This window comes from Oncorhynchus keta, chromosome 30, assembly GCF_023373465.1.
Source record: "Oncorhynchus keta strain PuntledgeMale-10-30-2019 chromosome 30, Oket_V2, whole genome shotgun sequence".
Classification (NCBI taxonomy): Eukaryota; Metazoa; Chordata; class Actinopteri; order Salmoniformes; family Salmonidae; genus Oncorhynchus; species Oncorhynchus keta.
The window spans coordinates 35,330,263-35,347,418 of record NC_068450.1 but is presented as its reverse complement, the minus strand read 5'-3'; the positions used below and the strand labels follow the sequence as shown (position 1 = coordinate 35,347,418).

Sequence of the window (17,156 nt, the reverse complement as noted above, 5' to 3'; positions counted from 1 at the left end):
TTTCACAAGCTGCTCTTTTAGATTGATGGACAACTGGTCTACTCTCTCGGCAATGGTGTTTCTGCTCAGACTCACATTTAAAAAGAGTTGCCTTTTTTTGGGCAAACTTCGTCACAAACTTTAATCATGCAGTTTTTGATGAAATCCCCTCCGTAAATGGCCGGGCTGATTTAGCGATCTCTTCTGCCAAAATAAAACTGGCCTTGACAGCAGCCTGGCCTTGTGATTTGGCTTTTTTGAACAGAGCCTGTCGAGATTTGAGGCCTCGTTTTAATTCCTCTGCCTTTTGTAGCCTTTGTTCCATGTCCATATTCTTGTTTTTGTCCGCGTGTTTCGTTTCATAATGTCGTCTCAGATTATACTCTTTCAGTACCGCCACACTTTCTCCACACAGAAGACACACAGGTTTTCCAGCTACCTCCGTGAACAAATACTCCGACTCCCACCTTGTTTGAAACCCCGGTTCTCAGTGTCCACCTTCCGTTTTGCCATTTTTGATGGGTATCTGAAAGTTAATTTTACTGTGATGCTGACAACTGCTGTGCCAATAAATATTGAAATGAAGCAGCCTACTGCTCGGTGCGTCACCGTTGCATTGTGGGAAATGTAGTATTGGTGCGTGTAAAAGATCTGCGGGCTGCCGGCTTGCTGCGGTCTGCGGGCCGGTTCTAATAATAAATCAAGATCATCCCAGGGGCCGTAAAAAACCTTCTCGCGGGCCGGATGTGGCCCGCGGGCCTTGACTCTGACATATGTGTTCTAGACGATTCTGTGCTTTCAACTTTGTGGCAACAGTTTGGGAAGACCCTTTGCTTATTCAGCACGATAATGCCCCCATGCACAAAACGATGACCATAAAAAAATGGTTTGTTGAGAAGAACTTGACTGGCCTGCACAGAGCCCTGACCTCAACTTCATCAAACACCTTTGGAATGAATTAGAACGCCGACTGCGCGCTAGGCCTAATTGCCCAACATCAGTGCCCGACCTCACTAATGCTCTTATGGCTGAATGGAAGCAAGTCCCTGCAGCAATGTTCCAACGTCTAGTGGAAAGCCTTCCCAGAAGAGTGGAGGCTGTTATAGCAGTAAACGGGGGACCAACTCCATATTAATGCCCATGATTTTGGAATGAGATGTTCAACAAGCAAGTGTCCACATACTTTTGGCCATGTAGTGTATATTAAATCTGTTTTATAAGACTTGGTTTATTGTTCATATTTGCTATTGTCTTGATACGGTTGTTGTGTTGTCTGTAAGTGTGATTCAGCTTGTCCTTCACGCCTCATGACACTAGTCAGCACACTGTAATAAGGCTGGCATAGGCAGGAGTAGGACTGCTCTCTGGCATCAAAACTAACACCACATCCTGTTCAGACGGAGATTAAGACAGACAGTAAGCAGGCGCCAAAATGAAAGAAGCAAATTGTTGACAAGACCAACAAAAGAAAAAGAGAACAATCCTTTCACGTCGCAATTAATATTATGACTTCATAATCATGTATCCAATCCATGGAATGTTTATCAAAAATCTTTTGCGACTTAGGCTTCTCATTCTCGCGAGGGACTCCGGTTTCTCACAGCTTCTTGAATGATGTTCATCTGTATTAAACACAGAGGTAAGACCAAAGTCATATTATGAATTCAACTAATTTCACATTTGATCTTTTCAGTGTTTCAGTTAAATAATTTCCTTATTTCTATCCTATCCTCCTTTTGCAGACAATGGCCAATACCAACTGCCCTGTGTTTCTCCTGCTGCAGTACATGAGAGCTAAGATGGGCCTGCTGGAGACGGGTGGGTTCAGAGGGGGGGTCATCGGGGAGGGTGGAATGAAGGCCTGGGGGATGATGATGACTGTTTCCTGATTGAAATGCTGCTGTGCCAATGGTCCCCAAGGCCATTGCTCTTACAGGCAAGGTGGGGCTTGAGTCTATCCAAAGTTTAGTGCCACAGTTATAGCTAAAGCAGGGAATGTGGATGGAGAGTGTTGATGTGAGAATCATGGATCTGGTTGGGGGTGCTGAAACGTGTGTGGGGGGGTTCACCAGAGGCTGGCGTTAAATATTTCACACTGCTCAACTCCAATGGTGTCTGCTTACACCTCCTGCTACACTCAACGCTGGGTTAGAGCAAGGCCAAGAGGAAGACTCCTGCAGTAGTGATGCTAGTTCCACTCTCATTAGCACTGACATTAATGGGGCTTGCTGATGAGTGGGTGTGACCATCGCAAGACTATCAGCTGTAAATCACAAACAGTCATCTCTAATGGACACCAAGCATGTTATATTCAACCAGTCTTGGTTCTCTCTGCGACAGATAGATTTGTCTTAAATGTGTCTATGTGTGTTGCAGAGCTGTTGGATCTGTGTGATGACCACGGGGCTCTGAAGCTCTTTCTGTCCCAGCAGCCTCAGGAGTGTGCCAGCTGACTACTTCCTCACATGAAAGGAGAACCACTAGAGTGGACAAGGCCTCTATGAAACTATTTCTAATTGTCAAAAAAGGAGTTTCTATCTATACATGGCTCTTCTTTGTTTTTAAGTATTTGTTTATCTTATCAGGAAACCCAAAGGATGGTGCCTATGTTTCCATCACCCCCTTAGTGGCCAACCCAGACCCTGCACTTCTGAGTAACTATAAACTCTGCTTGTTAATTATGTGTGTGCATTCGCATAAAGTAGTTCATGTGTATCTTCTGTAGGATGGATTTGTTTACCTTCTGTCTTAGTGTGTGTATATATGTTGAACCTGTTTGTTTGTGTTTTAGAGAGCCTGCAGACTCAGACTGACAGTCTGGAGAGGGCTTGTCTCAGACAGCTCCACTCTCAGGAGGACCGCATAGCCAAGGAGGTGCCCTCTCAGGCCCAACCCACACAGACTGTGCTCCATCAATTACTTGGGCATATAGAATTTGAAAAAAATATATATACAGTACCAGTCAAAAATTTGGACACACCTACTCATTCAAGGGTTTTTCTTTATTTTTACCAATTTTCTACATTGTAGAATAATAGTGAAGACATCATAACTATGAAATAACACATGGAATCATGTAGTAACCAAAAAAGTGTTAAACAAATCAAAATATATTTTAGATTCTTCAAAGTAGCCACCCTTTGCCTTGGTGACAGCTTTGCACACCCTTGGCATTTTCTCAACCAGCTTCACCTGGAATGCTTTTCCAACGGTCTTGAAAGAGTTCCCACATATGCTGAGCACTTGTTGGCTTCTTTTCCTTCACTCTGCGGTCCAACTCATCCCAATCCATCTCAATTGGGTTGAGGTCGGGTGATTGTGGAGGCCAGGTCATCTGATGCAGCACTCCATCACTCTCCTTGGTCAAATAGCCCTTACACAGCCTGGAGGTGTGTTGGGTCATTGTCACAGCCTGGAGGTGTGTTGGGTCATTGTCCTGTTGAAAAACAACTGATAGTCTCACTAAGCACAAACCACATGGGATGGCTTATCATTGAAGAATGCTGTGGTAGCCATGCTGGTTAAATGTGCCTTGAATTCTAAATAAATCACAGACGGTTTCACCAGAATTACACCATCACACCTCCTCCTCCATGCTTCACAGTGGGAACCACACATGCAGAGATCATCCGTTCACATACTCTGCGTCTCACTAAGACACAGCGGTTGGAACCAAAAATCTCAAATTTGGACTCATCAGACCAAAGGAGAGATTTCCACTTGTCTAATGTCCATAGCTTGTGTTTCTTGGCCCAAGCAAGTCTCTGGTGTCCTTTAGTAGTGATTTCTTTGCAGCAATTCAACCATGAAGTCCTGATTCACGCAGTCTCCTCTGAACAGTTGATGTTGAAATGTGTCTGTTACTTGAACACTGTGAAGCATTTATTTGGGCTGCAATTTCTGAGGCTGGTAACTCTAATTAACTTATCCTCTGCAGCAGAGGTAACTCTGGGTCTTCCTTTGCTGTGGTGGTCCTCATGAGAGACAGTTTCAACATAGCGCTTGATGGTTTATGACTGCACTTGAAGAAACTTTCAATGTTCTTGAAATTGTCCTGATTGACTGACCTTCATGTCTTAAAGTAATGATGGACTTTCATTTCTCTTTGCTTTTTTGAGCTTTTCTTGCCATAATATGGACTTGGTCTTTTACCAAATAGGGCTATCTTCTGTATACCACCTCTACCTTGTCACAACACAACTGATTAGCTCAAACACATTAAGAAGGAAAGACATTCCACAAATGAACTTTTAACAAGGCACACCTGTTCATTGAAATGCATTCCAAAGAAATACCTCTGGAAGCTGGTTGTGAGAATGCCAAGAGTGTGCACAGATGACATCAAGGCAAAGGGTGGCTACTTTGAAGAATCTCAAATCTAACATATATTTTGATTCGTTTAACACTTTTTTGGTTACTGCATGATTGTGTATGTGTTATTTCATCGTTGTGAGGTGTTCACTCTTATTCTACAATGTAGAAAATAGTCAAATTAAAGAAAAACCCTTTAATGAGTAGATGTGTCCAAACTTTTGACTGGTACTGTAAGTCTTAGAAGTGTTTTTTATTTATTTTTGTGCCCAACTTTTGTGCTGTGTCCCAAAGGCTAAGAGCCAGGGCCGTGCGGTACATATTGACGCCCCTGACGACGAACGCTCCAATCGCCGGACTTGAGGCAGGAAGAGCAGGAACTGAGAGAACCTGTCAATCGTACAATAATTTATGTATAAATGAAGGTGTAAATATGATCTAGTGGACCCTGAGTCATCAAAGTCTAAGCTAGCCAATAGTCATCAGTGTTGAATAATACAGTCGTCATGAACCCTTCGTGGAACTCTTAATCAAAACAACAATCCTGGGATTCTTGTGTGACCACAATCATACCAAACCAGACCCTGTTATACACTGGATTGTGTAGGGGTACATTTTTGGGTTTGATCCTCTTTCAGACCAAAGGTAAGTCCTGGGTCTGTATTGCATTGTGGAAAATGCAATGATCATTGTCAATGATTCACAGTGAACAAAGTTGTTGTACCAAATATGACCGGAGGGGAGAGATAAGATTCAACAGCCCAGTGAAGTAGTTTTTGTTTGTTTACGCAAGAGTGCCTATGATGGTGCTGCTAATGTGAATAATTATTCACATTTTCAGTGGAATAACTTGCTTGTCTTTACAGACTTGTCTGGATAAAACAATGTTTTTGATCTGTAATGGGTGCTATAAAAAGCCATATTATTCATATATACATATATTCTAGAAATCTTATGACTATAGATAGAAATAGAAGTCTCTTATCCAATTGTTAAGCTCCCACTCCCATGTCCAATACGCTTTAAGTTCTGTTTTAAGATGGTCCCTTGAAATTAAGTGCCAGATGATGTCACTTTCTGCTTCTGTGATTGGTGGGTATGAATACCTGTTTGTTACCAAAATTTGATGAAAATAACTGAATTGGGATAAATATATTTAGAAATGGAGCTCTGACATCACTGTTTATTTTCCAAGAGTGAGAGAGTTTTGTTTTGTGTCTCTTAATCTTTCTTTTCAGCTTGGTGTTATGATCAACATACGTATTTTGCTTTTTGAGGCTTTCCCCAAGAGTTATTTTCTTGAAATTAATTTATCTTGACCAGTGAGTGAACTTTAAATTAGGGGTGGTATGTTCAGGCTAACTGACTGAGGGACTGACTGAGTGATGTGACAGTGTGCCAGTCTCTCTGCTAAAGGTTTATTAAGCCACCTCTGGTGGGTGGCTTGGCACTGTGAAACAGGAAGTCATGGGTGAAATGCCAGCAGGTGGTTCCTCCCAGTGTTTGTGGTTTACTATATCTTCTAAGTTATGTACAGGCCTGGATCAGATGGTTTCAATGGCTCCATAGTGTACGTGCCTGGTAACATTTGGCACATTGTTGTTGGTGGTGTGACTGCCTGGGGGGTTTTGAGGACGAGTTGCCAGAGTGTGGAGGCTAGCATTTCGGCAGAATATTGTGAAGTAACTTGTTCTCTTGCCGCTGGTAGATGGCTATGAGCCAGAGTTTGATTAGTAAAAGATTACTACCTTCCCTTCTTAAAATCACTGGATTCATTGGTTCATGTATGTCTGTGAAAAGCTCATTAACAGCAATGAACAAAGTCTTTGATTTTTCTTCACCACAGCAACCATTGTGTTGAAGTGCCACTTGAAGTGTATTTTTCAACCATTTATTCCTAAACTGGAACAAACACCTCAAGAAAGGGAAGAAGGATGCATTTTAGAAGTGTTTGTATAGGGCCACTGTGTCAAGCCATACTGTGCCCTAAATAACCACTTGCTAAAATAAGGAAGTGAGTCAGCTGTTGTTCAAGGTTATACTGAGAGTCTAGACGTCATATTGAAAGATGGAGAGTTGTGACATAGGAAACTCAGAAAGGATGCTCTTTGAGCAACTAATCATCAGTGGTGGAAGAAGTACCCAATTGTCATACTTGAGTAAAAGTAAAGATACCTTAATAGAAAAGGACTCAAGTAAAAGTGAAAGTCACCCAGTAAATACTACTTGAGTAAAAGTCCAGTATTTGGTTTTAAATATACTTAAGTATCAAAAGTAAATGTAATTGTAAAAATGTACTTAAGTATCAAAAGTAAAAATATAAATAATTTCAAATTCCTTATGGATAGCCAGGGGCACACTCCAATACTCAGACATCATTCAGAAACAAAGCATTTGTGTTTAGTGAATTGCCAGATCAGAATCAGTAGAGATGACCAGGGAGGTTCTCTTGATAAGTACGTAAATTAGACCATTTCTGTCCTGCTAAGTATTCAAAATGTAACGAGTACTTTTGGGTGTCAGGGAAAATGTATAGAGTAAAAAGTACATAATTTTCTTTAGTAATGTAGTAAAGTAAAAGTAGCCCAAAAAAAAATTATAGTAATGTACAGATACCCAAAAAAAACTCTTTAAGTAGTACTTTAAAGTAGTTTTACTAAAGTACTTTACACCACTGCTAATCATTTAATATTTTCATTAGCCTACTTAGTAAATTAGAACATTTTGTATGAAAACATGATTTAGTGTGCCATTCTAACGTCATCATGAACTTTGGAGAAGGATTAACTATTCCAATAAGTGTAATCAGTCTTTGCTCTTTGCTGCAAAATTGCTTACATTGGTTGCTATCAGTCACTTTATACAACCCTTGTTTCAAATTGTACCTTGAGAGACATCTCGTGGAATGTTCTAACATGGAAAACGACACTTATGAAATGACCCCTCCAGTTCAATTGTGGAGACGTTGCTCTCTATTCTGATCATTTAGATTAGAGTTAGCTGGTTCAGACTGGCTTTCTGTGTCTGCCTAAATGGGTAACACATGATATTTTTGTGGACATAAACATGTGTTAATCTAATATGTATTCAGGAGTTAGAATCTAGTGGCTAGAGTTAGCAGTTACAACAATTAAATCGAGCACATTCTAAGGTTATTCAAACAGTTAAAAGTAAAGTCTAATGAAATATGTAATGGTATTTCAAAAGTTATTATGACATGTGCAAGGGGAAATGTTTCAGGCTGATGCAATTTCAGTGACCAGCAGTCTATAGCTCTAAGCGGTGTGCTAACAAGGCTGACTTGTCATTGCTCTGAGCTTGTTTTGTGTGCCTGGATGTGTTTTTACCAGCTGCAGCATGAGAATGCTGGTACAGCAGTCCCCTCTCCCAGTGGAACTGGGGCAACTATGACTGTGAGCTGTCATCATTAATCGAGGTGAATCTTGGATAACTATCCCCCTCACCACTCACTGGTAGTTGATTTAATTCCCTTCACAGATCTTTCCGTCAATGGCATTAACTCCTGGTATTATAGACCCATATAAGGCCCAAGATCTGAATCAACTCCTTGTTCTATAAAAACAGCTAATGCTGATGAGATTGATATCTCTTCCCTAAATAAATATTCAGCTACTTCACCCTCACAGGGGAATGAGATAATTAATATAGGCCTTAGTTTAGCTAATGAACAAATGAATGCAGTTAAACAAAGGTCCAGTGAAATGCGGTAGCCACATCTTTTCAGAACATAAACCAAACAAACTGACAGGGAGGACTCTCCACTTCTTTCAACAGAAAGTTGTTGGCTTGTGTGAATTTACAAACTATGTGCACTAAAACAATATCACACAGGATGTGACTGTCTAGGTGGCAGCAGCTGTTTCAATTTTTAGCAACAAATGTACATTAATAATAAGTAGAATTGTGTTGAGATAAAATATGTACAGTGCATTCGGAAAGTATTCAGACCCTTTGACTTTCTACAAATTTTGTTATGTTATAGCTTTATTCTAAAATTGATGAAATTATATTTTTTCCTCAACAATCTACACACTACCACATAATGACAAGGTTTTTAGACATTTTTGCACATTTATACAACTTTAAAACATAAATAACTTATTTACATTAGTATTCAGACCCTTTGTTATGAGACTCGAAATTGAGCTCAGCTTCATCTTGTTTCCAATGATCATCCTTGAGATGTTTCTACAACTTGATTGGAGTCCACCTGTGGTAAATTCAATTGATTGGACATGATTTGGAAAGGCACACATCTGTCTATATAAGGTCCCACAGTTTATTTATTTTATCTAACCTTTATTTAACTAGGCAAGTCAGTTAAGAACTAATTCTTATTTACAATGATGGCCTACCAAAAGGCAAAAGCCTTCTGCGGGGACGGGGGCCTGGGATTAAATTTTCTTTTAAATACAATATAAATATAGGACAAAGCACACATCACAACAAGAGAGACAACACAATCCTAAATAAAGAGAGACCTAAGACAACAGCATAGCAAGGCAGCAACACATGACAACACAGCATGGTAATAACACAACATAACAACAACATGGTAGCAACACAAAACATGGGTACAAACAATGGGCACAGACAACAGCACAAAGGGCAAGGAGGTAGAGACAATACATCACACAAAGCAGCCACAATTGTCAGTAAGAGTGTCCATGATTGAGTCTTTGAATGAAAAGATTGCGATAAAACTGTCCAGTTTGAGTGTTTGTTGCAGCTCGTTCCAGTCGCTAGCTGCAGCAAACTGAAAAAAAGAGCGAACCAGGGAGGTGTGTGCTTTGGGGACATTTAACAGAATGTGACTGGCAGAACAGGTGTTTTATGTTGAGGATGAGGGCTGCAGTAGATATCTCAGATAGGGGGGAGTGAGGCCTAAAAGGGTTTTGTAAATAAGCATCAACCAGTGGGTCTTGCGACGGGTATACAGAGATGACCAGTTTACAGAGGAGTATAGAGTGCAGTGATGTGTCCTATAAGGAGCATTGGTGGAAAATCTGATGACCGAATGGTAAATAACATCTAGCCCCTCGAGAGCACCCTTACCTGCCGATCTATAAAGGATGTCTCTGTAATCTAGCATGGTTAGGATGGTCATCTGAATCAGGTTTAGTTTGGCTGCAGGGGTGAAAGAGGAGCGATTACGATAGAGGAAACCAAGTCTAGATTTAACTTTAGCCTGCAGCTTTGATATGTGCTGAGAGAATGACAGTGCACCGTCTAGCCATACTCCCAAGTACTTGTATGAGGTGACTACCTCAAGCTCTAAACCCTCAGAGGTAGTAATAACACATGTGGGAAGAGGGGCATTCTTCTTACCAAACCACATGACCTTTGTTTTGGAGGTGTTCAGAACAAGGTAAGGGGAGAGAAAGCTTGTTGGACACTAAGAAAGCTTTGTTGCAGAGCATTTAACACAAAGTCCGGGGAGCGGCCAGCTGAATATAAGACTGTATTATCTGCATATAAATGGATGAGAGATCTTCCTACTGCCTGAGCTATGTTGTTGGTGTAAATTGAGAAGAGCGTGGGGCCTAGGATTGAGCCTTGGGGTACTCCCTTGGTGACAGGCAATGGCTGAGACTGCAGATTTTCTGACTTTATACACTGCACTCTTTGAGAGAGGTAGATAGCTAACCATGCCAAAGACCCCTCCGAGACACCAATACTCTTTAGCCAGCCCACACGAATGGAATGGTCTACCATATCAAAAGCTTTGGCCAAGTCAATAAAAATAGCAGCACAATATTGCTTAGACTCAAGGGCAATGGTGACATCATTGAGGACCTTTAAGGTTGCAGTGACACATCCATAACCTGAGTGGAAACCAGATTGCATACCCAAGAGAATACTATAGAGTAACTAACTTTGGCCTTCCGGATAGCATGAGTCCACTTATTTCTCATTTGCCTGAACGATAGCCAGTCAGCCTGAGTATGCATGTGCAGAGACTTTCCCCAAATGCAATTCTTGATGTGGAGTAACTCCACAAGATCACGGTCGAACCAGGGGCTGAACCTGTTTATAATTCGAATTTTCTTTATGGGGGCGTGTTTGTTAACAATACCACTGAAAATATCAAAAAAGAAGGTCCAAGCGTCTTCGACAGAGGGGATCAAACTGATTTTATACCATTTTACAAAGGCCAGTTCATGATGGAAGGCTTGCTCATTAAAGTTTTTTAGAAAGCGTCTATGACAAATCAGGACAAGTCGTTTCACTGAGCAGCCATTACGAACACAGGCTGTAAAACAGTGATCACTAAGGTAATTACAGTAAACACCAGACTGATACCTATCAGGATTATTTATGTTCTGCTTGTTGATTTATGATAAGGTTTATGGCTCTAGTGCTTTGCTAAATAGTTCTAGTCCTCTCCTGTGTTTTTTCTTGCTTTTTAAAGTGTTACTCAGTTTCCAATGTTTTAAAATCTACATGCTAATGTATTGTTCTGTCAAGGGGTTAAGAGTACAGACTGGTTGAGGAGGATATCTGAAGGGGGAGGGGGGTCAAGGCCTTTGAACTCAGCAGGCTTGTTGCAATGACAGACATGGAAAATATTTAGACCTCACATGTTCCCTTGAAGTAAACAGACGCTTTTCACACTCACTCTCCCTGTAGGTCTCTCACTTCACCTCTCTTCTCTACCTCAGCCTTGTTGCTTAGTAAGCCAATAGTGTAAAAAGCTACTTTTGGCCATAAAACAAACTACTTTTAAAATCTTTAGATAGAATTACATTTACATAAATCTAAGTTGATTCGTAATATGCACAGGATACAGTGGGGTGTAAACGGTACAAGGAGGAAATGCTTACTCCTCTCAACAGTGCAGTAACAATAAAACAATTTTTAAAAACTTCAGAATAACACATACATAAATCTGAGCTAATTCGTCATATGCACAGGATACAGTGGGGATTAAATGCTAAACAGTGCAGTGCAGTGACAATACAAATAAAATAAAAACAACTCAATAACAGTCTTGTTTGTGTCTCAAAGACCCTTTTTCTTTAAAGGTCCAATGCAGCCATTTTTATCTCAAAATGAAATCATTTCTGGGAATCAATTAAGCACCTTACTGTGATTGTTTTATATTAAAATGGTCAAAAAGAAACAAAGCTAGCTTCTTAGCAAAGAGCAGTTTCATAAGCAAGAATTTTGATAGGACTGTCTGGGAGTGGTCTGAGTGGGGAGGGGAAAACGGAAAACTACCTGTTATTGCCAGAGAGGTTTGGAACTCTATTTTTTATTTGTCTATTAACTAACAGGCCAAAACTGTATCCCCACCAAAACGAGCCGAAATGTCATGCAGTGTTTCCAAACAGCTCCTACACTAAAGGCTTCAATTTTCTCTTAAAGTAACACCCAAATCTAACTGCCTGTAACTCAGGACCTGAAGCAAGGATATGCATATTCTTGATACCATTTGAAAGGAAACACTTTGAAGTTTGTGGAAATGTTAGATTAATGTAGGAGAATATTACCCATTAGATCTGGTAAAAGATCATTAAAAAAAAAAAAAAAAATTGTATCAAGACTGCCCAAATGTGCCTAATTGGTTTATTAATACATTTTCAAGTGCATAACTTTTCACTCTCCTCAAACAATAGCATGGTATTATTTCACTGTAATAGCTACTGTAAATTGGACAGTGTAGTTAGATTAACAGGAATTTAAGCATTCTGCCAATATCAGATATGTCTATGTCCTGGGAAATGTACTTGTTTACTTACAACCTCATGCTAATCACATTAGCTTACATTAGCTCAACCGTCCGATCGGGGGACCCACCAATCCTGTAGAAGTTTAAAGACCTTCGGTAGAACTGTTTGTCCATCTTGAGATGCCGTAGCCAGTATACGCTTCCTCAAAATAGTCAGAATTTTTTATTTATTTTATTTAACTAGGCAAGTAAGTTAAGAACAAATTCTTATTTACAATGATGGCCTTATCTAAGATAACTAAAGAAATCTGTCATCATTTTTATTATTTATTTTGCCGTGGAGATCTTAGCAACTAAGATTTTTGGTGCAGTATTTCTCAAGTGAAAAATGTACATGAAATCATGTCCCTTAACGTTGAATGACAATAAACATTCAATTGAAGAATCCCTACTGTTGACCAATCACAGCCCCGAGAATTTTTTTTGTGTGGATAAAAACCCTTGCCGGAGGCCAAAATGAACAAACATTTCACAAAATGTCATCATAATATATGCACAAACTGTTCCGAACTGTTTCGGATGGGAAGCATAGGGATGCATTAAAAGGGTGTTATCATAATTTTCACAATTCCACAGTCATTCCAACCTCATATTGTGGAAATATCTATAAAACACAGGGAAATCAGGTTTTTGACTGCACTGGACAGTTGATAATCTCTTGCTTAGGAAGAGTATTTTATAAACGGCAAAAGCTACAGAAGGTAGGGAATGTGCATGTCTCTGACAAATGTCTTGTGGATCCCAGCATCCAGAAAAAACAAAAACATTCTAATTTAGCAGGACATAATTGAATGATGCCCAGATTACTGTTTTAGAACAAAAGCACTATTCAGTCAAGACCCGTGTGGGGGCTGAGTTAGTCCAAGCAGAAAGCAACAACTGGGCAGAATGTCAATAAACATAATAATTCTATCCGAAGGCAGTAGCCATTGGTAGATGTGACATTTGGGGAGAGAGCAATGATAATTGTTTATCTCCAGACAACAGTAGCAGGGAACCATGAATGGCTGTGATCTAACCTTTCATTTACAGACAGGGCCCACCCACTTTTTGGCCATGTTGAAGAGGCAGGGAAAAGGGGGTCTATTTTTCACAAATCTGTATTAGCTCTGTGGCTCTGATGACATATGCCAGAATCTTGGTCCACCCTCTCTCAAATGTGTTTACTTGAACAGGAAATATTTGAAATGGTTGACTTGTTTTTTTTTTTTAATTACACAACAACAATCATACTACGCCTCATATTCATTCATATGGATTGGGGACATTGCTGCAGTAGCAACTTAATCTAGTTTGACAAAGATTTGATTCTTTAAGGAATTTATATAATTTATTGTCCAACCAACATAGTATAATCCCAGTGGTGCACTGAGATATTGTTTTCTCCTGAGTGGTGCAGTGGTCAAAGGCACTGCATCTCAGTGCTAGAGGCGTCACTACAGACCTTGGTATGATTCCAGGCTGTGTCACAACCGGCTGTGATCAGGAGTCATAGGGCAGCGCACCATTGGCCCAGCAGCGTCCGGGTTAGGGTTTGGCCGGTGGAGGCCGTCATTGTAATTAAGAATTTGTTCTTAACTGACTTGCCTAGTTAAATAAAGGGTAAATAAATAAACACATTTCTCCAGGTTGGAGAGCACATCAGACTCTGAAACAAATGTACTAAATACAGACAGGCAAGAGTACTCCTCGGCTAGAGTCCCCCCTGGGGCCCTGCTAACAGTGCTATGAAAGGGCAGGATTTAATGTAATCATTTAATATCAAGCAATAAATGGATTACCCTGTTTATTGTTGTCTCAGCCTGTTTTGCTTTTCCTAGGGGTTTGAATTATGCCAGCCATTATAGAGTTCTGGGCTCGGGTGAACCGTTTCATGTTTCAGTTTCTGTAGACTAGTTATACTGAACCAAAATATAAATGCAACATGTAAAGTGTTGGTCCCATGTTTCATGAGCTGAAATAAAAGATCCCAGAAATGTTCCATATGCACAAAAGCTTATTTCTCAAAAATGTTGTGCACAAATGTGTTTACATCCCTGTTAGCGAGCATTTCTCCTTTGCCAAGATAATTAATCCACCTGACAGGTGTGGCAAATCAAGAAGCTGATTGAACAGCATGGTCGTAACATAGGTGCACCTTGTGCTGGGAAAATAAAAGGCCACTCTAAAATGTGCAATGGGCACGTTCCCTCAAAACATTTCCAGAACTGAACATTTCCAGAGCTGAAATTGTCCCAGTTCCATGGCCTGCATTCTCACCAGGCATGTCACCCATTGAGATGTGTCACACTGCATGAGGAAAAGGATGGCCACACCAGATACTGACTGGTTTTCTGATCCACGCCTCTACCTTTTTTTTAAGGTATCTGTGACCAACAGATGCATATCGGTATTCCCAGTCAGGGGAAATCCATAGATTAGGGCCTAATGAATTTCAGTTGACTGATTTCCTTATATGAACTGTAAGTCAGTAAAATCTTAGAACATGTGAAATAAAGTAAGGAGGATAAATTATGATATTCTTGGCGAGCATTTGTATTGAGTCAGTGTGTATGAATCAACTTCTACAGAGAACATTATTACAGATTCCCAGCCAAGCAAAACCAGTTTGGTGTCAGATTCCAAGCAAGGTTAATATTGTTCCCTATTCCTTAATCCAAATAAAACAAGCTAACAAATTACCACCAATGAAACTATTAGCATTGAAAAAACATAATCTTGTGTTTTTCTAGTTATATCATGTTGTCTTGTTACTATACTGTATATCAACTACTTTTCTGTTGTTATAGTCTGTGTTTGTGATGTTAGGGGTCACATTTTGAACTGTACGGATTAATTAGTTAGAGACAGGTCGAAAATGCACTGTGGGGAGGGGGGTCCCAACTCAAGGTGTCATAAAATAAATTGCGCCCCCCTCACAATATTACAAATATTTCCACATGACCCTCCCCTTGTACTGTCAAATAAATTGCACACCCTCCCCCCTCATAGAACCAACAAAAAAATGTTTAGGAACACAAATAACTGTGACGACCTTGTGTTTATAAACGTGGATATCGACTTTACCACTTCAGCATCATTTTGTGACACATTCGATGCCATGCAGGGCTACAGGCCAGAAGGTTAACGGTTTGCTGACCACCACAGACAAGCTCACTCTCCCTGGCTGTTTCCTACACTGGTTGAAGTGGATTTAACAAGTGACATCAATAAGGGATCATAGCTTTCAACTATATTCACCTGGTCAGTCTATTACATGTAAAAAGCAGGTGTTCTTAATATTTTGTACAGTCAGTGTATATTATTTCCATTCAGTACAAAGATTTGCAAAAGTGACCAGGGGTGCACAATAAAGTCTGGGATTTACAGCTCGCAGATATAGTGCGGGTATAGCCTCCAAGATGAGACTATTATGGGCAAAAATGATAGATTATTTGTATTTGTCAAATGGCAGCAAACCATCGATCATCATGTCATCAGAATAAGACCTTCGATGTGTATTGAAAGCAGCATCAAGGTCATCACCGTGCACTTTCGCCACTCTGTGAAGTTCATTATTATTGATTTCATATATCACCTAATAAACTGCATGCTTTCCCATGATGTCGTGACTTTTTTTGGTACGGTTTTTGTACTTTACTCACATTAAAAGGTTGGATGGAAACCTGGTTAATGTGAAGACATTTTGAGGATGCTGAAATTATATTTTGAACGAATGTTCACATGACTACAGGATACCTTTGAAGTAGCCTAATCAGGTTAAAACATTGTGACTGCCAAAATATTGTGATATGCCACATATAAAAGGCAATATATTTTAAAAGTTAAATAATCTAAATTTAGGCTATACTGAAGCGTTTAGGTTCTAGTTTTTATTTTATTTCACCTTTATTTAACCAGGTAGGCAAAATGAGAACAAGTTCTCATTTACAATTGCGACCTGGCCAAGATAAAGCAAAGCAGTTCGACACATACAACGACACAGAGTTACACATGGAGTAAAACAAGCATACAGTCAATAATACAGTAGAAACAAGTCTATATACGATGTGAGCAAATGAGGTAAGGGAGGTAAAGGCAAAAAAGGCCATGGTGGCAAAGTAAATACAATATAGCAAGTAAAACACTGGAATGGTAGATTTGCAGTGGAAGAATGTGCAAAGTAGAAATAAAAATAATGGGGTGCAAAGGAGAAAAATAAAATAAAATAAATATAGTAGGGAAAGAGGTAGTTGTTTGGGCTAAATTACCGGTGGGCTATGTACAGGTGCAGTAATCTGTGAGCTGCTCTGACAGCTGGTGCTTAAAGCTAGTGAGGGAGATAAGTGTTTCCAGTTTCAGAGATTTTTGTAGTTCGTTCCAGTCATTGGCAGCAGAGAACTGGAAGGAGAGGCGGCCAAAGAAAGAATTGGTTTTGGGGGTGACCAGAGAGATATACCTGCTGGAGCGCGTGCTACAGATGAGTAATGCTATGGTGACCAGCGAGCTGAGATAAGGGGGGACTTTACCTAGCAGGCTCTTGTAGATGACCTGGAGCCAGTGGGTTTGGCGACGAGAATGAAGCAAGGGCCAGCCAGCGAGAACGTACAGGTCGCAATGGTGGGTAGTATATGGGGTTTTGGTGACCAAATGGATGGCACTGTGATAGACTGCATCCAATTTGTTGAGTAGGGTATTGGAGGCTATTTTGTAAATGACATCGTCGAAGTCGAGGATTGGTAGGATGGTCAGTTTTACAAGGGTATGTTTGGCAGCATGAGTGAAGGATGCTTTGTTGCAAAATAGGAAGCCAATTCTAGATTTAACTTTGGATTGGAGATGTTTGATGTGGGTCTGGAAGGAGAGTTTACAGTCTAACCAGACACCTAGGTATTTGTAGTTGTTCACGTATTCTAAGTCAGAGCCGTCCAGAGTAGTGATGTTGGACAGGCGGGCAGGTGCAGGCAGCGATCGGTTGAAGAGCATGCATTTAGTTTTACTTGTATTTAAGAGCAATTGGAGGCCACGGAAGGAGAGTTGTATGGCATTGAAGCTTGCCTGGATGGTTGTTAACACAGTGTCCAAAGAAGGGCCAGAAGTATACAGAATGGTGTCATCTGCGTAGAAGTGGATC

At 40.2% G+C, this 17,156-nt stretch overlaps 1 long non-coding RNA gene across 1 annotated transcript; it reads left to right on the top strand.

Annotated features, from left to right (window-relative positions):
• Nucleotides 1–98: 98 nt before the first annotated feature.
• On the top strand, nucleotides 99–6,066 carry LOC118363106 (uncharacterized). The gene is made up of 4 exons (XR_004821349.2): nucleotides 99–1,618; nucleotides 1,722–1,797; nucleotides 2,356–2,633; nucleotides 2,771–6,066. It is a non-coding gene; the product is annotated as an uncharacterized LOC118363106 (long non-coding RNA).
• The last annotated feature ends 11,090 nt before the right edge of the window (nucleotides 6,067–17,156 follow it).